Consider the following 26,419-nt stretch of genomic DNA (forward strand, 5'->3'; position numbering starts at 1 on the left):
AAGTTTGATGAATCAGGCTATAAACACTATAAATAATACAAATAATACAATGTAGACCCAGTGCAATGACGTCCCCACAGTAACTGCTCCGGCATATACTTTCTCTGCTTTTTCTGCAACAAAACAGTAAACAACAAACAAAATTATACGCTGTGATAAACACAAAATATTTATCTATAATTTATATACAGCAACATTCAGACTGAAACATTAGAGTTGGTCAAACACTTATTGTATTCAGATCGTACAAAAACTTTGTTAATAAAAATCACCATATATTAATCAACCAATTTACACACCATTGATGATCAGCTGTACAGTCTCATGTTCATCTGAAGGTGTGATGAAGTACATGTATTTTCCTGCATCAGCGTGAGTCAGATTGTTAAGTCGGATGGAGTAGTTTCCTCTCAGATGCTCAGATGGGAAAGTTTCAGCTCTGTTCTTATACTGTGGATCTTGTCCTTCTACTGAATATTCACCCTCAATTATACTAAACACAATTTTGTCACTTTTGTCTCTCCAGTGCACGTTCATGTCTTGACGTTTAAGATCATGTTGAGCTGAAGAACATGGCAGGACAACAGAATCGCCGATAAAACCCACTACTGTGACCTGCAAACACACTAAAATAACAGAAACTTTGATTGTAAACACAGAACCTGACATTTATACAACATGAATTTATCTCTCAAATGTGTTTTTTACATGCTCACCTTTGTTTATCAGCACTGAAAACACACAGATGAAACAGCCACTGCAAAAACAGAAGAAAAAAATTACTTGTAATGCACTATTTATTCCAAAGTCGGGATAAGATGTTCTTGTGTTTAAATCTCATGTTTTGTCATAATAGTGATCAGTCAGTTGTGTTGGATATTACAGTTTAATGTTTATTTGTTAATCGAGGATAAAACCATGTGTTTAGCAACCATTTTGTCACACACACACACACACACGTTGTGTTTCCATGTTTTTTCACACCATATTTCCTATCACCCCACACCTACCCTACACCTAAACCTAGCCCTCACAGGTGACTGTGCACACTTTTACTTTCTGAAAAAAAAAAAAAAAAAAAAAAAAAAAAAAAAAAAAAAAAAACTCATTCTGCATGATTTATAAGCCTGTTTTCTCATGGGGACCTAAAAAATGTCCCCACAAGGATAGTAATACCAGTAAATTTTGACCTTGTGGGGACATTTGGTCCCCGTAACATGATAAATACCAGGTACACACACACATACACACACACACACACACACACACACACACAATATTCAACTAAATGTATTTAAATGAATACATGTATCCATTTATTGCCCTATAATACATTGTATGCTGTATAATCCTACTTGCTAAGCTCATCTATAAATGTTACAATTTGACAGTAAATGTTGTCGAAGGGAAGCATCTTACCCTACTGGAGAATATTAAATGCACCATTAGACTAGGAAAATCTAATTACTATCAGATAAAACCAACTTCACATGGGACACAAATGACAGTAATACAAATTGTCACCTTGTAATTATAAGGTTCTATCTGACATTCTTATTCTGTGACAACTTATTTACATTATGTGATGTTTCTTTTGTACACTGTGTACATTGTGGGCCTCTTTTTAGAAAACGAAAATGGTTCTGTCTACAGAAGTCTATGGAATGCAAACACTTCAAAAACAAAAAGCTCAATATCTCAAAAATGCTCTTATAATTCTAAGGCAACAAAATGTCTAAAGATAATTGCCAGTGTCATAAAGCTGAATAACAGTTACTGTTAAATAAACATAAATCTGATAATCATTCATTAACCAATTAATGTTAAATGTATTAATGATGCTTAAAGACTAAAAATTTTTCTAGTCTAAATAAAGCATTTGACAACCAAACACAAGCAACAAAACCAGTCAAATGTTGACATCAGGCCTTCGTCGGGAAGTAAAACAAGTTTGTCCAAATAGTGTTTCACTCAGAATTCATCAAACGTACCTGGTAATCATGTTGGTCCAATATTATCAATATGCTTATAAATATGAAAATATTGTATATAAATGCAATTAGGGTTGAAATACAACTGTTTCAACCGAAAGCTCTTCCGGTATTAGCTCTTGCCACGTTGCACGATACGTCAGATACGTCAACGTGCACCGGGTATTCATTAAACATTCTGAAACTGACTTCAGCACATTCGAGACTCCCGAAAGACTTTCACGTTTTCACCTGATTTTCTCTGATCTTGTACTAAATTTTACACAATGAACATGTCATTGTAACTCAATGATCTGGACTTATTGCTTAGGTTGGTTTAGTTTAATATCTCTTCTTCAATGGTTAGACTACTAGTTACACAAATAAATAAATAAATAAATGAAGAAAGCTGCCTTTAAGGTTGTCTAAATGAAGTTCTTAGCAATTCATATTATTAATTAAAAAATAAGTTTTTATATATTTACGGTAGGAAATTTACAAAATTTATTCATGGAAACTAATGATTTTTTAGCATTTTGACCAATACAATATATTTTTGGCTATTGTTACAAAATATACCCATGCTACTTATGACTAGTTTTGTGGTCCAGTCTCATATATATAATTTTTATATATGATTTTGCTATATTTGGTATATTTTTGGTATATAATAGATTGTAGCTGTAAGATATTTTCTGACTGAAGCTGTGATGTCTAAAGTAAAATGAACAAAAGTTGTATGAAAAGCGTAAACTTACATTAGTACGAGAGGTAGTTGGTAGTTTTCTCTTCTTCATCTTCTTTATCTGATGGCCCCCACATTCTACAGAAAAACAAACAAAAATGGTTTTCAAAAATTTAACGGTATTATTAATTCAAACCAGAAAGAGCTTTCTCATAGTTCCTCTCTTCTGTTTTCATCTTGACACACTATTCAAAAGGATAATGGTCTCTGGTGAAAGACTCAGAAGGACTAGGCTGATTCTGATAGATTGTTTCCAGACAAACAGGTTTTATCTCTGTGTGTATCTGTTATCTTCTAATCATGTCTTTCTGACAGAACACATGATCAACCTTGCCATGAATTTGCCTTGCAAAGTTTCCTTGTTTGTAGGCATATAAACATATAGGATTACTTGTGTGTGTCACTTATTTTAATATGCAGTTGAAACTTTTTGAATTCATTGACACACAGTATGTTTAATTCACCTCTACAAATGTCTTTTTTTTTGTCATTGTGCTACAGTAAAAGACTGACAGTAACAGACCCGGTAAAATTCATTACAGAAACTTATTCCATGGTCTGTCTGACCTGGTATGCCATAAAACCGTTTAATGCACAAGAAGTTCCAAGTCAGTTTAAATCACCATTCTATATTAATGTGCTGCTTTAAGTCAGAGATTGCCAGAGGTGGACAGTATTTTTTATTTTAGTAAAAAGTAAAAGTAAAAAGTATCTGTAGTTTATCAGAGTCATACTTTTTACTGCACTACATTTCATAAATAAAAGTTGTTGTTTGTTTTATCTTTAACACTTAAGAACAATAAAATTAAGAATCAAGTGTAATGTGATTAAGTATTAAATGATATTTAATATGAAATGTGAAAAAAAAGTACAATATTATGCTTTGGAATGTTGTGAAGTAAAGTTCTATTGGTTGCACTACAAAATATTTTACCAGTTTCATTGAACAATAATTCAATTTAATATGAAATAATAATAACAACAACAATAAACTGGTCTTTTTTAGCAGCTTTTCAGCTGTAATCATCTGCCCATTTAATGTGAAAACTGATTCAATAATAAGTGAACTCAACAGAAGTTAATAAAATTAATAAATGTACTCAGACTTACATGAGAATGAGAGAGAATCTTCTGTAAATTCTGTAATTAACTGTAATTACAACCAGCCACCAATTTTCTATAACAAGAAATTACCTGTTTTCAGATCTGAGCTCATAGTTCCTCTCTCTTGTGTTTGATCCTGACAGACTGTTCAGGCACCGTGAGACTCAAGGTTATGGTCTGGTAGGAGGTGAAAGAGGGCTGTCAGAAGAGATGAGAAAACAATTAGGGAAGTATAGTTTTTTTTTTTTTTTTCACATCCTAACTGCAAAGACATGCACACTAAAAGCAAAAGAAAGCAGAAGTCCCAAACTCATACATGTTCAAACTTTTTCTTTTTTATACGTACAATGCAGTATCATCAGTAGAATCAGTTGAATGTTGCTTGTTTTAATTTAATGGAGTATGTCCACTTTCTGCTTCAGTATCTGACTCACAAACACCATTGATTCAATACCTGCAACAGATAATATTACTATCCACTGCCATTGCTTCTGCTTTTTACTATCAGTTACTTACCTTCTTATACTACTACTTATCTTACTCTGTCATCACTTGTCTCCCAAAACCTACAATAAACCTGTTGTTTGGAGATTCTCTGTGTTTTGTGACAGGGAAGTTTCAGATCTGATCTTATATTCTGCATCCTGACAACATTTGTCTTAAGTTTTACACAGTTAGCAGCCACATTGTTCTTGACCAAGTGCAAAAATTCTGCAAAGTTCAGCACAGAAATGTTCAGTTTCAGCAACAGCCCTCACTGTGGTCTGAAGTGTGAGACAAACACGCTATGCAAACATTCAGACAGATGCTGTATGACAGTTAATGAGAAAAAAATAACATTTTATGTCTGAATATTGAATATTATAATGTGTTTATTGTTTGTGCATAATTTCCTGTGTATTTTGTATCCTGTGTATCATCTACTCATTTTGCCAACAACCACACACCAGCATTTTTTTTTTTATATTAATGGAGGTTTGAGGATGTTTTAATTCTGAAAGTTATTCTTTGTAGCAGATGTGAAGAACAACACAACTTCTTTGAGGACGAGGTTCAGCTGAGGTTTTCAAAATCAATAAAGCTCATTTGATAAGGAAAAATATCCACCTATTCTCAGTGTTATCTGTTCTTTGTGTCATGTTTCTTCACGTCCTTTTCCTGCTGATTAATCTATATAGTGTGTGCTTTGTGTTTTCTTTGTCCTTTGTCAGTCATTGTTTCCTATTTGAATGTTGTGGATGGCTGGTGTCTCTGTTCCCCTGTTCTTTGCTTCTCTGTGCTCATTTGTTCCTGGTTATTTAGTAATTGTTTTGCAGTGTTGAGCAAGCTACTTGGAAAATGTAGTGAGCTAAGCTAACAGTTACTCTTCATTAAATGAAGCTTAACTACACTAAAGCTACAGCCTTGGGTAATGTAGCAAGCTAAGCTACAGCAACATGGCAAAAGTAGTTTACTACATCTAAGCTATTTTTTTACATTTTCATTTTTCTATTGAACCAACATCATACCAAGTCAATGCTCTCTCAGTGATCAATTCAATTGTCAGTCATACAGGCATAAAAGTCCAGTTTAATTGTTTATTCAACCACTCTTCCAAACCAATTTGGCAACAAAAATCAGTATAATGTACAGGGCTGGGTTTATCTCATATTTTGGGGGGTTAGGGGGCGTTGAATTCTTTCTTGAAAAACATTTTTTTAAAAAAACAATGGCACCTGTTTCAGAATGTTGAATGAATAAAACAGGGAAAACACGAAATTTTTTAATAAAATAATTTATACATATAATTGAATAACATAGTCTATATATGAATGGGTGTTTGTCAACTGATTGCATGCCATCAGAGTTTACAGTGTTGACAGCTTCGTAAAAAAATAGCCTAATGGAAGTGCTGTAGTTTTGCTGTATATAGCTACTGAAATATGACAGACCGCACAAAAACAGCACTTTAATTTACTGCCATTTTTAAGGATAGTAATTGATTTCATGAATACAAGACTGTGAATAAAAAACAAGTGCCAAATGTAAGCCAGATTTGGCCCAGACCCTGTTACTATCTGGGAAGCAAAGCTAAATTCTAATGTAAATTTGTTAACTGACAGTAAGAATATTTAACCGAATCAAGCGGCTATTTTCGTTTGCCGAAGTTTTTAAAAAAAAAAAAAACATGCTACGATAAATTGTACGTCTTTGATAGGAAAAATTAAACCCGACAGGTCACGGCGGCTAGGCCTATAAGCACTGATCTATATATATGTTCTCTATTATAGATCAGTGCCTATAAGTCACATTTTATTATATTCTGAAATGAACAGGCCTACAGCGTAATGTTATAATGTTCCGACATTATTTCCCTCACTCCACAACAAATCCTTTAACTTTAACCGTATTCAGAACCGAACGAGGATGAACAAATAAATAAATTTGCCTAAACAATCCAAAACAAATTTAAAGCGAAACTGAAAGTAAAGTTGGGCTTATGTAGACCACCTCTCTCGCCACAAATACAAATGTTTCCGTATTTGAAGCGAAAATGTTATGCATTGGGTAAGCTTTGTACTTCATGCACGTCGACGGAAAATATCATGATGAGCAAAAATGTGCCACGGGACCGGTGTTCACGCTGAACTGCAGGTAACACACACTATTTCAATTGACTAGTGTAACTTTTGGGTGACTGTGTTTTATTTTTCAAATGAACAGGCTGCAGTGATAGTGCGCGATCAAACAGCTGAATAGCATATTCCGGCATTTTGGTCAGTAAAGGCATAATTCGATACTGCAAAGTCCAAAGCAGTTTGAAGTGTCAAGAATATTAGCAAAGATTATTATAATTCGTTTAGACTAGAACACTGTTTTTTTGGGGGGGGTTGTTTGTTTGTTTGTTTGTTTTTGCTAAGAACGAACCGAAACATTTTGCCTTTCGCCATGAATTTGACAACCCACACCCACCCACTCCCAATCTCGTTCTTCTGAGTTTGAGATCTTCCCAGAGCACTAGCCTGCTTCAAAGACTAAAATCAAGTCGCCCACCACTAGTTCAAGTACTAAGTTTTTTCTCAATACCGCTACAATAGAGGCAGTACGTGCATTGCATTCGCGCGTTTGCATTGTAGATTATACAGTTTTCTGTTGCTACGTGGGCGCTCAGTTTTTTTCTGACATTTAGCTAAAATATAAAGATTCAGCGCTTCACATAAGCAATGTGGTTGTCTCGACAACAAATGCTAGACTAAGACACACTTTTCTCATCTCCTCGAATGCAAAAAAAAAAAAAAAAAAAACATTAGCCTTTATAAATACAGTGCTGTATTGTAAATACAGAAAACATGTACTTTTTCAATCTACACTTCTTTATTTACCTCAAGTCTGCAAACACGCTGAGATGCTTCAAAGTGCGCGCCGCACTTCATTCACGAGAGAGGCGGGAGGATTAATACGGTTTGACTGACAGTTTAATGAGCCAATGGCGTCACGAGGTTTAGTGGCGGTGACGTCGCTTACTGACCCAGGATCAGTGATCCGTAGCAGTTATATTTCCGATTTGAGCTTAAAGTATAGAAAAATATATAGCTTTTAGCTTTTGTTGACGCTACCGCACTACTTGATCAAAATAAGAGCTTAGCTACTGAAAAGCTATTTGATTCAGAAAACAGCGACGCTACCACCACGCTACTGAGAAATGTAGTTAAGCTAGTAGCGTCACTACTTGTAGCGACGCTACTGCCCAACACTGTTGTTTTGTTTGTTTTATTAAATGCATCACACATTTAGATCCTACAGTTACAGCTACTGGCAATTTTCCTTTTAGAGATACTTTTGTTTTTGATATCTCTGATGTCTTTTGCATCAGTATTTTTGAGAACAGTTGCTTTTAATCAGCTGTGGAGATGACAGATAAAGCAGATCTAGGGTCTAACTCCATCTTGAATTCTGGAGTGAGCCAAATAACTACAATCTACCTCCTTAATATTGTACAGTTCAATGCAGGAACAGTCATTCGTACCTGAACTTGTATTTGTTTAATTTCCAGTTATCTGATGCACAGTGGCAGATTTACGTTTCACTTTATACTTTCTGTCTTTCGCTTTTCTGTTTTGCAAACTCTCTCAATGTGCACTTTTGACAACACCTTCTTCACTCTTTATCCTTGAACCAGTTCATTTGTGGATTTATTTTTATACATTCATTAGCTTCCCCTCTCTCAGTTTCATATGTCTTTCATTCTGTTTCCTTCCCATCCAAATTCTGCTGTCACATCAGTAACTGCCAGTGCAGACCTTGTCACCAATTTGTAATGTATTCAATAAGCACAATGCTGACAGACAAAAAAACAAACAAACAAACAACAAAAAAAAAAAAACACTTGATATGAACTTACATGAGTATCAGAGGCAAGCTTGCTTTCGTAGTTCCTCTGGGAAATGATTGTATTCTGGATTCTGATCTTCAAGAGATTTTTTATTTTATTTCAGTGCAAGTTACATTGTTGCACCAATAGGTGGCGGCAAGGGAAAGTCTTTGTCTTTTCCACTACAGCGTAGCGAGTGGAGCGAAGCGGAGCGTTTTCCATTCGTTTCTATGGAAGCTGAGCGTGAACGCTCTTGAGGTGCATTATGGGATTTAAAGCCCACCATGCTGCAATCAAGTCGAGCCCACCACTGTAGGCCTGACCCCTTTGGCAAGCCCATGTTGTGGCTAGCGCTGTTTCTCTCATGTTAGCCAGGGTTCCAGGTGTCAAAATTAGACTTTATTGGCAAACAATAAAGCCGAGAACGCCATAGACATAATAGACATAAACGCCACATTGGCTGCTGGAAACGAGAAATGCGGCCGCCATCTTGGACCGGGCATACTCTGGAATTGATTACATCGCGTAGCAGCAGCAGAAGTGAGAGAACATGCCTGAACACTGTGTAGCTCTGCAAAACAGTCCTTTTCAGGGTTTTTTTTTTTTGTGTGTGTGTGTGTGTGTGAGAGCGAGAGAATAAAATACTCCAAGTAGACTCTAATGTAATTATCATATAGTGTTTCTTCAACTTATTAAAATACCTTTACCGTCACTAGGGCTGGACAATAAATCGATATCAATATATATCGCTATAGATTTTTTTTCAATAACGGTGATACGATTTTTAAATCCATTTCCGATATTTCGATATACATTTGCATATATATATGCACTTGGAAAAAGTGTCTGTGACCCGTTAAAATACTAACATTTGTTTTCCGGGATTAATTTTACATGCGCAAAAAGCAGCAAACAACAGAACATGATTGACATGGACACGTCGCATCACCTGCAGCGCTTCTGCCAATGGAGAAAAACATCATAAAGCTAGGCTATATATAAACTATAAAACTATACAAACCATAACGCATTAGAAGTGCTTAATGAAGTAAGTCCATGTTGTAAGTCTTTAGACCCTCTTAAAAGACCCAATACTATCACAGAAACGGAGATATTCATTACATTACTGTTAAGCTCACTATCAATATTAAAATACGCCAAACCATGTGTCATGTATCACAGCTACATTTATGACCTTTGCAGCAAAAAAAAAAAAAAAAAAAAAAAAAAAAAACCGCGTGAAAATCAGTTCGGTATTCCGTGAGGTATGATTAATTAAATGCGTTGACAGCTCATTACACCTGGCAAACAGATTACACTGAGTGGAGCGGGTGACCGGTCCAAGATGGCGGCCCCACGTCTCGTCAGCCCCAGTAGGGAGTATCGGTCGATGCGGCGTCTACTCTCTATATATGTCAATGGAGAACGCTATAGGGGTTCGGCCATAGTGTGTGCACCATTAAAGACTGTTAAACGTTTCTCCGCGTCTCATGCGTTCCTTCCCACAGCGAATTGTGACAGTAATTTTATTTATTTATTTATTTATTATAGATGTATTAATCTGTTTTCAAGCTGCAGTGTCGGACAAACTGTCGAGTATTGCCAGGAGCTAAGTTATAAGTGTGCAATACACAGGGTCCTTTAGTCGGTTTTACAAGGCCTTTTTATAGAAATAAAATCAATTTATTTAAGCTGGACATGTTACGCTACATGTAAGAGGGAGGCGCCGCGCGTCTGTTCAGCTCTAAGCTGCAGGAGTCACGTGACGAGAATGATGCGAAATGACTGGTGGCGGATCCAAAAGCGCAAGAGAACGATTGTTAATAAACGTTCAATTTCTTCGTTTAAAATAACTGAGTTGGTCTGTATTGTTGCTGTGTTTTCATTCAAATATAACAATGAACCACAAATTGAGCATTTGTTTTAAATGTTTTTAATTCATTTTAGACATACTCGTTAATATTTAATTTGGGTACCGACGTGTTAAACAAAAAAATAAAATAAAATTATCAAAGTCATGACATTTTTTTTTTTAATTGGTATAATATAAAAGAAAATTTACACACTTAAAAGTTTATAAGATAACAAGTTGAAACGACTATTAGAAGTTAGAAGTGTTAATTTGCCTAAAATAAAAACAAACAAAAAAAAAAAAAGGTAATACTACTAAACCAAAATATGATTAATGCCTATAGCCAAAGCACAACATCTCCAAAACACAAAGTGCACAACTGCAGGATCCTGGCGACGCTGGCGAGAGAGAGAAAGAGAATAAACTGAATGTATAAACAGTTTTATATCTGATTTTTTTTTTTTTTTTTTTAATTTATTTATAATTATAAAGAATCAAAAGTAATGATGAATTTAATATGATTTTTTGAAGTGCAAAAACTGAAATGAACCGCGTTGAACACTGTCTGATTTTGCTGCATTTCCTCAAAGGAAATATTCGAAACGAAGCCTCAGCTGAGCCGCTGTTACAATATATTCGGTTCCTGAAATATTTGGTTCCAATGGGTGGCCCAAGAGTGAATATTCATGAGTTTCCCCTTTTGTGGGCGTGTCTTTGAGACAACGCGAAAACGAACGGAACTGAAAATATTAGTGCACGCTCCTCTAATCGCTGCTTGTTTAATGGATTATTTGGAAAAGCTGACAACGTTTCAGTGTCAAAACAATGCATTTGTGTGTTATGATAAATCGTCTATAAGCTGTGCTGCTTGATTGAATACAACTGCAGGCACACAGCAAAACAAAAAATAAACTAATAACCTTTGCTAACATATACATGAAACAAACCATTACAAATGTATTTGTGACCAAATAAACTGTATAAAAGCTAGCTTGGTGTGAGTATCCTGTGTCATTCTTTCTTTCTCTTTTTTTTTTTTTTTTTGTTTATTAGCCAGTATTTTCTTCTTTTTTTGTTGAACTATATTCAAATTCAGACACATATTTTCTCTCCAAGTCCACCCAAAAATGACAACTCTGTCATCATTTAGTCACCAAATTGAAACCAGTATTAAAAAACATTTTCAAAGTATCTTCTACAGAAGAATGAAACAACAGTTTTAAGGTTTATTTTTTTATTTTTATTTTTGAATGAATTATTAAAAATCACATTTTTAAGCATGCATACAATGGAACCCAAATGCCTTTGTCAGCCAAACTCTGTTCTCCTGTCTCCTCCTGAGATTAATATCTTTAATTAAAGTTAATATTTCAGTAATTTACAAACAATATACTTTTATGTTGACATTTCTCTGATGTCATACAGGTTAACAGACATTATCCTTTTTAGTGTTTTAATTTGAAAATTGTATTGTAATTATTAGTTACATTCATTAACTGTCACTTTGACAAATATATTAGGTAATTGTAAACAAAATCAATTATTATGAATATAACTCAAATTGAAAAGACAAGAGACATTTTACATATGTAGAATAAAGTAATGCAAAATTAATTGACTGTCTGGTGTCAGGCCTTGGCACTCAATGAAAACAGCCTCTATGTATGTCCACTTCAATGTCCAGTTCACACAATTACCAGATACCAGTGACTTCAGCTTTCACATCCAATCTGAAACAGACAGTTACTTTACATGATAATAAATATATGTGGAAACATCACAAAAACAAATCAAAGCCATTGCCATCATGACACTGGTAATGAAGACATGTATGATTTCTTTTCCCAATTTAAAAATAATATTCTTGGAGTAGCTGATGGCCTATGTCCAAAAAGACTGTGCCATCAGAACAATGCTTTAAGGTTTATGCACTGTCTAATTGATTACAAATTATAATGATTACAATATTAACATTTTAACTGCAAAAAAAGAAAAAAACAACAACAAAAAAAAAAAGTTATGAATGACACAACACACCAGTCTAGTTTTTATACATTTTATTTTGCCACGGATACATTTATAGAGGTTTGTTTTATGTCTAGTCAACATTTGAAGTGGATCAAAAACTTTCATCAAAGTTTTTCTTAAAAACCAAAACAATTCTTGTTATAGGACAACTTTGATGAACTTTTTTTTTTTTAATCCACTTCAAATGCACTGTATACAGTACTGCAGTAATAGTCACCAATTACAACTATTATAGGCTAATCAAATATTCAAGCAAAAATCAAAGCACCACAAATATTCAAGCAAAAATCAAAGCACCACAAATATTCAAGCAAAAATCAAAGCACCACAAATATTCAAGCAAAAATCAAAGCACCACAAATTAAGTATACAAAGTTAAACACATTGAAGAGACACAATTTTAACAGAGCTTATAGGTTATTCGCTTACTGTTTGCGTTGCTTCGTGTCTGTAATTAAGCAAATCAAGCAAAACAGCTTATAGACGATTTATCATATCACACAAACTATGCATTGTTTTGACACTGTTGCAGTTAATGCTTTAATGCGTAACACTGAAACGTTGTCAGCTTTTCCAAATAATCCATTAAACAAGCAGCGATTAGAGGAGCGTGCACTAATATTTTCAGTTCCGTTAGTTTGCGCGTTGTCTCAACGACACGCCCACAAAAGTGGAAACTCATCAACATTCACTCTTGCGCCACCCATTGGAACCAAATATATTTGTAACACCGCTTCGCAAATTGCGTTTTTTTAATGAATGTAGTGAGTCATTGAATGAATCAACTGTTTGAACGAATCATTAAACGAATAATTTGACAAAGACTGCCATCTACTGACAGTTTTAGTTTCATTTTTTAAAAAAATAATTGTAGTTATTTAAATCATTAAGTATTTCTTTATTCAAAACTGAACTGACCTGAACATTAGCTCCAAAACATGCCTTGCTGTATCTTGAGCTTGGCGGGCAGCATCCGATATAGCAGTAGTTGGGGTGTTTTGTCCAGCGACAGCGATTTTTTGAATGGCACCGCAATGGAGTTTAGACTCGATCACCTTCCTCAATGTAATGCAGCCACCTCCATTTATTGAACCAGTTTGTATTAAATGAACTACACTTGATTAAAGAAAATGTGTCTTTTTCCGAACTGCCTTCCAGGAAATCTGAAGTTGGCTTGTTGGTGTGGATTGCCTCGGCCAAATCGATAATGCTAGTACTGATACTGCTGCGGAGGCGGAGGCAGCGACGTTCATGTTACCTTGAATTAACGCGGCTTCTGAGCCCAGATCCGGTGCTGATGTGGTGGACGCTTTGGAGGAGCTGTTGTAGCTGCTGCTGGTTGGCTGCCCACTAGGCATAAGCTCCAGGTCTGCTTCCTTATCCAATTGATCCGTCAGATCAAGGCTCGGTCTCTTTTTAGTTTGTTTGGGCTTCGCAAAAAAACTCGGAAATGCGTTTTTGCGCCAGTTGTTGACTAGTGTATTTTTTATCCGCAATGACGGATGAGGACGTGGTGACGTCACGCGACAATAGTTGCTTATTGTCATTGTTTTTTCCCCAATGAATTTTAATGAATTTTCAAATGAATAAAATTAGTTTTATTTCATTTGTGTTACAAAATTTTAATTTATTTATTTTAACACCGCACCCCCAGCACCCCCATTTTTTTCTTTAGCTCCAAACTAGGGGGTGCTGCAGCACCCTCAGCACCCCTACTTCCCAAAATATGCACAAAATATTAAATTAAATCACCAGCTCTTCAAATATCAATAAATATAAATGTCTGCATTGACCAATTGGTTTACTGACATCATTGCCACCCAGCTGTGAGCTATTGCAATTTTCAAACATTTCTACAGTTGTGACATAATAAAACCTAGTTTGCTGAAATCATGTGACTTTGGATTGCAGTATGATACGTGCTCCCAACAAAAACTCTATCTTATTCTGTTATGCAACAAGAAAATCTTGGGAGTGACATAGGCTATTATAAACAGAACTAATACAAGTAATAGTGTGCAACCACAGATCAGTAATATCTTTCTCCAATCTGACTGTGCTTCTGGTCCTTGGTTTTCTTGTTCAGTGTTTTTTTCTTTTTCTGCTGTTGATTCTACAAGTTCAGAAAAATGAAAAAAAAAAAAAACAACAAAAAAAAAAAAAAAAAAAAAAAAAAAAAAAAAAAACATAAATGCACTGTGATAAAGACAAAAGATTTGTCTATCATTTATATACTGTACAGTAGCATTCAGACTGGAAATCAGTCTGTTTTTATCTTAAAATTAATAATAAAAAATGTAAATAATATCTATTTTTACACACCTTTGATGATCAGTTTTATGGTCCCCTGTTTATCTGAGGGTTTGATGAAGCAGATGAACTGTCCTGCGTCAGTGTGTTGAAGATTGTTGAGTTTGATGGAGTAGTTTCCTCTCAGATACTCATCTGGGAAAGTTTCAGCTCTGTTCTTGTACTGTGGGTCCTGTTGATCTATTGAATCTTTACATTTAATAATATCATACACAATCTTGCTGTTATTGTGTCTCCAATGCACTTCAGTGTCTTGATGATGTTCAGCTGAAGAACACGGCAGGACAACAGATCCACCAATAACACCCTCTACTGTGACCTGCAGACAACCTGAAAAAAATAGAAAATTTGATTGTGAAAAGTTTGTTGCATGAAATTATCTTTGAAATAGTTTGTTCAGATGCTCACCTTTGTTTATCAGCACTGCAAACACAAAAATCAAGAAGCAACTGCAGAAACAGAAAAAGGAAAGTTCCTTTAACTTCTGAAATCTCAACCAGTAGATCATGACATTGGTAACAAACTTGTTAGAGATGAGCAGAACTGATCACCAGTGATCATGCCAGTTATAAATGCTCTGTGATGTCAATAATTTTGCAAACTGCAGGTAGACACAGTTTATATTTACAGCTGAACAAACTAAAAGCCTGATGGATTCACTGCTGATAAAACTGAATGCATTAGCTTAGAACAATAATGAGTTTTGGTTTTGTTAAACATGTTAATATTTTAAGCTCTAATTTTTCTGCTAGTCTACATTTTAAGATGAATAGTTTGGAATTTCAAATGAATAACTGAATAATAAGATAGCACATAATTCAGATGTCCTCTCTTACCTATAATATTTCTCTTGACTCTATTGTTATAAAGCAAAGTTTAGGATTTTTTTTTTTTTTTTAACCGATTATGATTGTGCCGTGTGACACTCCTGGAAACCTTTAGGGTAAGATGCCGCTCACACAACTGTGGCATCATGTTGTTGTTGTTTTATTTAAATTGAATAATTATTATAATTCATGGAGTTATTATTTATTAACATTTTCATTATTTTTCATATCCTAAAGACCAATTGACTGAAATCATTCAGTCTGAATTAATAGTCTGTTGCTATTACGACAAATAGGTTTCAGGTTAACTGTTTCACTTGTCAGTTGTCACTGTTCAAATAAACTGTCAAAATGTATGAAGGTACAATTAAACATAATGAAGGTACAACTGCATAATGAACTTGCAGATGTTAAACTCTGAATATGATTTAGCATTATTCTTGTTATTCATTAAGCAGCTTCACCCAGTTACACTACTGGTAAAATTGTTAATATCTTGCCCTATAAGACTCAATCAACCAAATAACTATTAAAAACAAAAAACAAAAAACAAAACAAAAAAACAAAACAAAACAAACAAACAAACAAAAAAAACAGCTGTATATGCAATGGGACACACGGGAATACAACATGCTAATGCTAAAGCTAAATAATACTTTCAGCTATGTCTCTGTGTTAACCTGTTGTTCAATCCTGTGCTTTTAAATAACTTTTATCAAACAATGATTAATGCATTAATGATGTTGAAAGGGTTTGTTTGTTTGTTAATGCTAGTTTAAGTTAGGACTAAAAGAAATAAGGGCCAGTACGAACGTAGGGCCTTGATCAGGTATCGCGGCAGCCCTGAAGTGAAATGTGTGGGAAGTACAAAGCAAATTTTGAAAATTGAACTTCATTAAAAACATTAAGAAATCATAAACGTACCTGGTATTCATGGTACCGCATTAATTAATGTATACTGTAGAATTTCTAGAATACTATCGCACTCTAGAATACTCTGTCACACATCCATGGGACAATAACGGAAGTCATTAGAACCATGTGGTCCAAAAAAAGGTTGGACTATTGCGACGCTCTCTTGGTAGGTCTTTCAATCAGTCCTATCAAACCTCTGCAACTAACCCAGAAAGCAGCAACAAGAGTAGTCTCTAACCGAAAAGAGCGTTTTACTAAATCACATTTTAGTTCAAGTTTAAGAGCAACAAAAGCGTTTGAATTCCCTAACATTAGAAAGAAATACAATAATATCAAAGCACTGAAACTGGATCAGTTTTGAAAACAATGTTTGATTTTCTATTATTAACAGAAGTGGGAATGTCTGTAATCACCCAGAACACATTATAAACCATATACGCCAGCAACTGCATAGCAAGAGCCTTGCAACCACCCAGAGTATCCTAGCAACCCTTTAGCAAACCTAGAACATCTGACCAAACTAGTTATCACAGGTGTTCTTAAATGCTTACACACAATTCAAATACACCGTTGACTTTTCTTCTTCAAGAAATGATTAAAGACAGTTCTAGTCCATCTACACTTGACCCTCTAACACTACATCATCTCTGTTCTATATCTTTTAAATTTGTTTTCTTTTGATTCATTATTTATTTAAACTCTTAACTTAGTGTTCTCTATTCTTTCTTTTTATTATATCTATGTTTAATTATTATAAAAGACAACATATAAAAATAACACAACCCTCTAACACTACCTCTCTTTATTTTTTATCTAATTAAAAAAAAAAAATCTTGCTACGTGTACTGTGTTAGACTAACTGGGACTTTTCTTGGCACTTATATATTGCTGCTCTTTTGTTGGTTTGATTGGTTAGACTATATGTCTGTAATGTTTCGACTTGTCATTTCATTGGTTACACTATGGAATGTTGATCTAGTTTCACTGAAAAATAAGTTAAATATATAATATTAAAAACAGGCTGGTCTTTTCAACAGGTTGCCTTAGTTGTCCTTCTATCAGATATGCCATTTGATCTAGTAAGTCAAATCAACAGCAGTAAATAAAATGGAAAAATGTCCTCAAAGTCAAGTCAAGTCAAGTCGAGCTTTGTTGTCATTCTGCTACATTTGTGGATGTATAGTGGAACGAGATGTCGTGTCTCACAGGACCATGGTCCTACATACCAGTTAAGTATAATATAAACATACAACAGTGCACGAATAAAAAAAGCAATTATAGACCTATACAATGTCAACCATCTGACTTACTGTACATGAGATTGAAGCTTCTTTCATAAACTCGTCTGGCAAAATGTTGTATTCTGGATCCCAATGCTCAAATAAAGTATTAAATAACTACATCAGTTGCTGTCATTGAGTACTGTCAGTGAAATGCTGACAGAAAGCCTTTATATTGTTAGTCTGGTGGGAGGAGATTTCGAGTGTGATTCTGATCTAGATTCTGGCTTACAGTGAAAATAAAAGAGAAAGAAAGCAAAAGTCCCAAAACTCACATTGTTCACTTTTTATTGCCATACTATATATACATACAGCACAAAAAAGTTCAGTGTCAGCAACAGCTCTCATTGTGGTCTCAAGTGTGAGACAAACACACTATACAAGGCAAACATATACATCAGACAGATGCTGTAAATGACGGTGAATAGTTCTTTTGTGTTTATTTTGTTTGCTTTCTCTCATCATCTCTGCTTGCTTTTACATGAAAAACATTACAGGCTAAAAAAGGGACATTTAAGGCACTAAACACTTTATAAAGACCCTTTTCAATAGGATTCTTGGCTTTTGTTTTATTCAGCGCATGTAAACATGCAGTATTGTGTATGTGAGTATTCTCACAAAAAAAGTCTGTCTGTAAAAAAAAAGTTCTGCACTGTCAAGTACATACAAAATGCAGATATTCTCGTGACGTCTGCATTCTGACCTGAAAGAGAGAAACTTTTAAAGAGGGAAACAAAGGGATCAAATAAATTTGCCATTCAAATTTCATTAAGATAGGTTTGTAGTCATATCAGGAGGTTTGGTTGTTTCCTTATGGTCATTGTAATCAAATTAAACTCTTTGGCACACAGTTGTTTTATATCTATACCTTTTAATTCTAAATAGATTTAGTTTTAATGCACAAATGCAATAGATTAATCCCAAAAACACTGTTTTTTATAACTGTAGACAGTTACTCCTTTAATACATCTACATTAATAATATAATCAAATTTGATTGCAAATAGAAGATGTGTAGACTGTGTGCATCATCAGTACCTGATTTACATAATTTCTAAATGTATTGCTAGGACTTGCCATTTTAGGAAAGACAATATTCTTACCTCTTTGAATGTGCTAAGCAGACAAACAGTCCCTGAAAACAGAGAAAAAAAATGACGTGTTCTCCTTAAATCTCCAGTGTTTCTAATGCACTTTCCTAGCTAATGATGTAAGATTAAACTTAAGAAAACTGTTTGAAAACAGCACATGGATACATAGTTTCATGAGAAAATAGAAATGGTCAATTCAGTAATCAAAATCTCACTCAAGTCAGGCAACCAATGTTGATTACCCTGGTTTATTTTACTGAACGTGAATCTTCTAAGGTTTATGATCAAAACCAGACTGACCTCACAATCACAACATGTTTCAAAAAGTGCCCATGCAAAAGCAGAATTCAATACTCTACACACAAATGGCTTTGCTTTCTACAATAGTATTTCAAACTGAAGACAAATATTATTTGTGATCATTATAACAATAAGAAACAATAGGTGCATTAGACAAAACATATCTCATTTGTCAAAGAGAGCAAAACAAAAAGGAAAATTAGTGGGAAAAGCCCACACTTTTTTGAAGTTCTTAGTCATTTGGTTTCTATATACACAAATGAGGTTGTTACAGGAAATTGTTCATTCTTATCGTCTCTCTTAGTGACAGTAAACTAAAGTCAAGAAATGGGAATGAGCATGTACTGTTTTCGATATATTGATTGTTTTTAGATGGAAACAAAAATATCACTGCAGGTAATTTCTTGTAGAAAAAAAGCTGTTTCATTTTTTCTATTTCTCTAAGTAAGTGTTTTTCTGTTCTATCAGCTACATTATCACATGGCATAATTTGACAGGCATAATTCGACATAATTTGATTGTGGACATATCTACATTCCTATCTTGCAGTGATTACAGTGATGATTAACTGAAGTCACGACACAACATAGCACTGAAGACTCAGTGATAGCAGGAATATAAGACATCATCATTCAGAGAAATGTTTTTCTTGAGGATCCAGATTCAGAACACAACATTTTCCCAGAGGAATCAATTACAAGAAGCTTCTCTCTCATCTTTATGTGAGGTAATAATTCTTCTTTTACTCATTTAGTTAATTTACTTCTTAGCTGTATGGTGAAAAAAATCACTTTTTTATGTATAGATCAAAGATTTTTGATCAGCTAGATCTGTCATTTTCTTTATTGTGATTCTGGTTGACCAAGGAAGCCATTAGCTTTATCTTACCTCTTCCACATTTTATAATTGACATTCATAAAATTTTTTTTTGACAATTAGGTGTGAAAAATTACACGGCTCTCTATTACATTTAGGCCTACAACAGTACAGCAGTGTTTTAATCCATGTATTTAGGGCATCGCTGCATACAATTAATTTAATTATTACTATATAGTAGTCTGAATTCTTTACATCTGAATGTTCACAAGCTGAATAAATTTGTCTTTAATGATCAGTTCCCTTATCTCTGAAAGTCATGAATGTTGTGTCGTTGTTCTGATGAAGACAGAGACACAGTGATTAACAGCAGAAACATGTACAATGTTTAAAATGTTGATGATTCAGTGGAAATTCAAGAGTAAGAGATCAAACATTTCCTCTAGAGCAAATGATAGTCAACTGCACTAATATGCTTTAAAAAAAAATATATATATATATATATATATATATATATATATATATATCAGGTGCGCATGTCTGATCATTTCACGTCACCGGATGTCACTTACGTCTGATGTCATTGAGAAGCACATGCTGACAAGGAATAGCTTACTACAGCTTGTTACCTATACTTCTAAAATATTTGTTAAAGATGAGTTCATTAATACAACATAATTGAATAATCATAGGAAATCATGATAAAAGGTGCAGTATGTTCTAAGTGAAATTTCTATCTCATTCATTTCTAGTCTTCGGTCTCTCATTACAGTGTCTGCCTTTGGTCTGGTTTGTTCTGATCCTCAGTTACTATATTTAACAGAGAAAACCTTTGGGCATCATTAATAAGTACATTAATTAGTACATTGATCATGATCATTGAACACAAATTGGTTATTAAATGATTAACAGGTTTATCTGCAAAGAAGTATCTTTACATTTTGTTTTAATTTGTGCATTAGCGATTAGCATTAGCATTGTGTATACTATTGTGAACCTTTTGAAAACAGTTTGTGCATTTAATTTTGATTAATCATTAGTATTTTGATTTATCTAGTCTTACAGTGTATTCAAGGTAGACATTTCACCATTTATTCTAAAAAGGTTACATATTTAGAGACGAGTTTAGCAGGTACAGAATGATGATGATGCAACATCCAATACATTATTAAGAGAAATAAATGGAAACATGTTTGGTAAATTGACAATTTAGATTGAATAACAGAGATACATTTAAGTTGTACTATATAAATGTAAGTATTATATACAGGCCTATACTTTATTAACAAACCATTAATTCAGATTTAACTAATAATTTAATGAATTTTTACAATTATAGTAAATATTTATCAAATGTGACCCTGTACCACAAAACCAGTCTTAAGTCACTGGGGTATATTTGTAGCAACAGCCAAAAATACATTGTATGGGTCAAAATGATTCATTTTTCTTTTATGGCAAAAATCGTTAGGACATTAAGTAAAGATCCATGAATATATTTTGTAAATTGGTTACTGTAAATATATCAAAACGTAATGTTTGATTAGTAATATGCATTGCTAAGAACTTAATTTGAACAACTTTAAAGGTGATTTTCTCAATATTTAGATTTTTTGCACCCTTAAATTCCAGATTTTCAAATAGTGGGATCTCAGCCAAATATTGTCCTATAACAAACCATACATCAGTGGAAAGCTTAGTTATTCCGCTTTCAGGTTATGTATAAATCTCAATTTCAAAAAATTGACCTTTATGACTGTTTTGTGATGCAAGAGCACAAATGATAAAGACCTTCTTCCCCAGTTCTGAGGAGTGTCTTGTCCCAGTGATTTCATTTTAACAATTCACTCAAATAAAAACTATATTTTTACCGATCTGCACTACTGGATTACTGTGAGGCTATACTGATTGATAAACTTGTTGTTTCTGCAGTTTCTCCAGCTTTCTCTGTGTATTTGCAGTGGTGATAAATAAAGGTAAGCACAAAACAACCTACATTTAAAGGATCATTCAATACCACAGTGTGTTGTGTGTTCACAGTAAAAGTTTGTGTCATTTCAGTGTGTCTGCAGGTCACAGTAGAGGGTGTTATTGGTGGTTCTGTTGTCATATTTCCCTGGAGAAAAAAATATTTTCCAGCAACAATGTTAACACATAAGTGTTCAGATCAGCAGCAGGAGCAGCACATCATACATAATCACATTCTGTGTTGTAGATATTCTGGCTAAAAGAAAACAATGTGCACTGCTTGTTATCGTATTACAGCATAAAATTCTGAAACAGTTACTGTAACTGTATTACTGTGTTATTGCTGTGTTACTATATTAGGCAACATTAGTTAACATGAACCAAGAAATGACAATACTTCTACACAACTAACATTTCAAGATTCAGTAGAAAGTCAGGAGTAAGAGATCAAACATTTCCTCTAGAGCAAATAGTCAATTGTTGATAGTCGACTGCACTAATATGCTTTAAAAAGACAACAGTATCAGGTGCGCATGTCTGATAATTTCACATCGTCGGATGTCATCGAGAAGCACAAGGAATATTTTACGCTACTGTGAACTTCAAACTGAACATTTGTTTCGTTTAGTAATGTAAATAAACAAAAAGCGTCTTGAAAAACAGTCTGTAATACGATTTCTGATATCTCTACATTATACATTATTAAAGAACAGTTGGATGTCATATAATCTTGCTGTGAAAAGAGCAACAATTCAAATGAAAATGCTACAAAAAAAATCTAAAAAAATCTCTCTCTATACAGTGCCTTGCGAAAGTATTCAAACACCTTCATTTTTACTGTTTTATGTTGCAGCCTTATGTTAAACTGCTTGAAATTACTTTTTTCTCCACGTTAATCTACACTCCATACACCATAATGACAAAGCAAAAAATGATTTGTGACAACTTTGTAAATTTATTAAAAATAAAAATAAGTGCATTGCATAAGTATTCAGTAAGTAATGTGGTACTTAGGTGAAGCACCTTCACAGCCTCAAGTCTCAAGTCAGTTAAACATAAGGCTGCAACATAACAAAACATGAACAAATGAAGGGGTTTGCAAGGCACTGTATATATATATATATAGATAAATTTGGATAGATATATAAATACTTACACAGAGAGAGAGAGAGACTCAAATGCTGGAAACTAGTTTATTAGATATTAAAGATGTAACTTATGACTAGGCTGTCAGTCTGTGTGTTACAGTGGGGAATTTTCAATGATTTCATTGCAGGTTACAGCATTACATCCTATGCCAGTAGGTGGCGGTAGGGGGTTGTCTTTATGAGTGTCAGACAGTCTCTGATAAAAGATCATGTGAAATCTAAAAGTCTGCATGAAACTGCTAGTGATAGTCTTCCTTACTATGATGTGTAGTGAAATGGCTGCTTGAACTGAAGAAGAAAAAAAAATATTGGGCTTTTTTTATTATTATTTTGTCCATCGAGTGTTGATTTGATCACTGTGGCTGTGATGCTTTTATTTCATGCGAGGTTGTCTCACCCTTGCACCAGTAACACGTCCTTAGAGAAAAGATGTTGTTGCAAGAGGGAGAAGTTGCACTGATCAGCCACAACATTAAATCCACTAACAGGTGAAGTGAATAACTTTTATTACATTGTAACAAAGGAAGCTTGGTGCGAGATACAGTATTACATAGCAAACGAACATTCAGTTCTTTAATTTCATGTGTTTTGAAAGCAGGAAAAATGGGCATTCGAAAAGATCTAAGTTACTTTGACAAGAGCTAAATAGTGATGGCTACACAAACGGGTCAAAACATCAAGTCAAAGCCCATCAAGTCCGTCTGATCTGATCACACAGAAGAGCTACTGTAGCTCAAACTGCTGAAAAACCTAATGCTGGCCAACACAGAAAAGTGTGAGAACAAAACACACTGTCACAGACGTGGCCTCTGTGGCTCCCTCTAACCGCCGCCAGCGGGAACCCTCACCGGACTTTTAGTACACTAAGTTTCCCATCACCCCGTACCTGGGTCGCCCACTTCCGGTTCCGGGTCGGCCGGGTTCACTTCCCGCCAGTGGCCATTTTTTAGGAGCACTCGACCAGCGTTTCCCCGCGAAGTTTTGCTAGCAATCCTGAGCGTTCTTTTCATGGACTGCCTTCTCGTGGCCAACCGGAGTGTTTATTGTGTGTGTGAACCTTTGCTGCCTGCCTTTTGTCGTCCTACGTCTGTTTATCGGATTAACCCCTTTGATCGCCGCCTGCCCCGACCTTTTGCATGGACTGTCGTTACCCCTTTTGGTTTGTCTTCACCACACCAGTCTGCCGTTGTTGAACCACGCCTGTTTACTTTGTCTTCTTTAATAAAGTTGTTGCAAATGGAGGTGAGGTGGGTGGGCGGGGTGGTCAGGTGGGGCAGTTGGCCCTGATGTGACCTCTGAGGCCGCAATAAAGGCACAGGTTGCCTCGCAGCCGTCTCTCCCTCTCCCCAAACTACCCACCGCCATGGAGACGGAAGAGGCGCTGTGCGAATCGGTGTTCAGATTCTACAGATTACCAGAAGACATCGTGTCAGATCGTGGGCCCCAGTACACATCTCGACTGTGGGCGAGCTTCTTCCGTCTCCTTGGCGTCAATATCAGTCTCACTTCGGGATACCATCCACAGTCCAATGGCCAGGCTGAGAGGCTAAATCAGGAGTTGACCCTCTTACTACGCTCCTACTGCCAGGACCGCCAGGGGGACTGGAGCCGCTTCCTATTCTGGGCCGAGTACGCCCAAAATTCTTTACGCAAACCCACCACCAATCTCACGCCATTTCAATGCATCCTGGGCTACCAGCCACCCTTGTTCCCCTGGTCCGGGGAACCCTCGGATCTACCTGCGGTCAACTCCTGGTTCCAGCAGAGCGAGGAAACGTGGAACCGGGCCCATGTCTATCTCTAGAGGGCGGTTCGTCGCATCCGCATCCAGGCCGATCGCAGACGTCGACCTAACCCACCCTACGAACCCGGACAATGGGTCTGGCTCTCGACCCGGGACCTACGCCTGCACTTACCCTGCAAAAAGCTCAGCCCTAGGTACGTGGGTCCTTTCAAAATAATCAAACAAGTTACCCCAGTGTCTTTTCGGTTAGAATTGCCTGCCGAATACCGTATCTCACCCACCTTTCATGTTTCTCTGTTAAAGGCCGCTGGTGACCCGGGAGGAGTGGAGAACCTAGATGAGGCCGCCCCGCAGGGACCACCCCCCCGATCATCGATGGTGAGGAGGTCTATCGAGTCGACTCTATTCTGGATTCCCGACGCCAGAGAGGCCACCTCCAGTATTTGATTGACTGGGAAGGCTTCGGCCCCGAGGAGAGGTCTTGGGTGTCAGCTGAGGACATCCTTGATCCCTCTCTCACCACCGACTTCCACTCTTCTCATCCGGATCGACCAGCTCCTCGTAGGAGAGGTAGGCCCCGGCGTCGGTCGCCTCCTCGCGCCAGGAGGCGCTCGCGGCGGGGGGGCTCTGTCACAGACATGGCCTCTGTGGCTCCCTCTAACCGCCGCCAGCGGGAACCCTCACCGGACTTTTAGTACACTACGTTTCCCATCACCCTGTACCTGGGTCGCCCACTTCCGGTTCTGGGTCGGCCGGGTTCACTTCCCGCCGGCGGCCATTTTAGGTCATTTTGTTTAGTCATGCTAGCAATCCTGAGCGTTCTTTTCACGGACTGCCTTCTCATTGCCAACTGGACTGTTTATTGTGTGTGTGAACCTTTGCTGCCTGCCTTTTGTCGACCTACGTCTGTTTATCGGATTAACCCCTTTGATCGCCGCCTGCCCCGACCTTTTGCACGGACTCTCGTTACCCCTTTTGGTTTGTCTTCACCACACCAGTCTGCAGTTGTTGAACCACGCCTGTTTACTTTGTCTTCTTTAATAAAGTTGCTGCAAATGGATCCGACGTCTCCGGATGCGTCTATGACTTCATTACACACACAGCCGTAAACCAGTCAAAGTGCCCATGATAACCCCTGTCCAAAACCCACAATGGGCACAAAACTGAACCATGTTTTCACAACAAAAAACAAGACAAAATTTAGAGCTTGAGCATCTGAATGTTGGACAGGAACACCACACTTCAAACACACACAACACACCTTGTGAGCATCCAGAATAGATGATGTGGAGCTTCAACAGTAGTTTTTCAGTTTTTCCGCAATTTCAGTTGCGATCAGGGAAATATACCAATGTGACGAGAAAAAAACATGATCAAATATCAAACATGCTGAAGAATTTGGTTTTGAAATTAGAATTGGGTTTAACAAAAGAGGGATAAACCTAGTGGGCATCGTGGCAAGTACGACACAAGAAATAAATTTTGAAAGGAATTGAAAACTGTGCGGGTAATTAATCAGAGTGATTAGGCACTCTGCCTGGCCAACTTTAGGTTATAGGTCGGATCTGTCCGACAGAGAACTTAGGCGCCAACATAGGGACCCACAGGGAGAGAGAGCCATTACGGGGAAATCTCAGAGCAAGCTCGCCAAATATGATACACCAGTATTTTATCAAATGAAAAAATTGTATGGCCAAAAATGCATGCAAGATATAGACAAGTTGGTAAAATACCATGATTTTCCGGAAGAGGGTACACTGAGTGTTACAAGATTGAAGGTAGTAAAGGAGTCAGTTGAGGAAGGGAGTAAGAAACAGGAAGGGTGTTGTGTGAAGCATATGTGTTAGAAATGTGAACAGACAGTGGATTTTTGGATAAGGGAGGCGGATAAGAGAGAAAGGAGGGCGATGCAGAAAGAATTGGCACATAGAGATGAAAAAGAGAAGAAAAATGAGGAATGTGAAGAAAAAG

The 26,419-nt window shown here is 36.0% G+C and overlaps 3 long non-coding RNA genes across 7 annotated transcripts; 1 reads left to right on the plus strand and 2 right to left on the minus strand.

Moving 5' to 3' along the window:
• Nucleotides 1-584: 584 nt before the first annotated feature.
• On the minus strand, nt 585-7,557 carry LOC127161060 (uncharacterized). Its single transcript, XR_007826923.1, has 5 exons — nt 7,182-7,557; nt 3,910-4,017; nt 2,729-2,793; nt 717-757; nt 585-626 (listed from the first exon to the last, which is right to left on the minus strand). It is a non-coding gene; the product is annotated as an uncharacterized LOC127161060 (long non-coding RNA).
• On the plus strand, nt 6,248-26,419 carry LOC127161058 (uncharacterized). 5 transcript variants are annotated; one of them, XR_007826919.1, is made up of 5 exons: nt 6,248-6,453; nt 13,209-13,417; nt 19,322-19,499; nt 21,521-24,642; nt 24,752-26,419. It is a non-coding gene; the product is annotated as an uncharacterized LOC127161058 (long non-coding RNA). The 5 variants fall into 5 exon arrangements; XR_007826921.1 differs by lacking the exon at nt 13,209-13,417 and having other exon boundaries at nt 21,521-23,192; nt 23,303-24,642; XR_007826920.1 differs by lacking the exon at nt 13,209-13,417 and having other exon boundaries at nt 21,521-21,564; nt 21,650-24,642.
• On the minus strand, nt 13,414-17,529 carry LOC127161059 (uncharacterized). Its single transcript, XR_007826922.1, has 4 exons — nt 17,413-17,529; nt 14,769-14,809; nt 14,373-14,690; nt 13,414-14,163 (listed from the first exon to the last, which is right to left on the minus strand). It is a non-coding gene; the product is annotated as an uncharacterized LOC127161059 (long non-coding RNA).

Source organism: Labeo rohita, unplaced genomic scaffold (genome assembly GCF_022985175.1).
Source record: "Labeo rohita strain BAU-BD-2019 unplaced genomic scaffold, IGBB_LRoh.1.0 scaffold_539, whole genome shotgun sequence".
NCBI classification, from domain to species: Eukaryota; Metazoa; Chordata; class Actinopteri; order Cypriniformes; family Cyprinidae; genus Labeo; species Labeo rohita.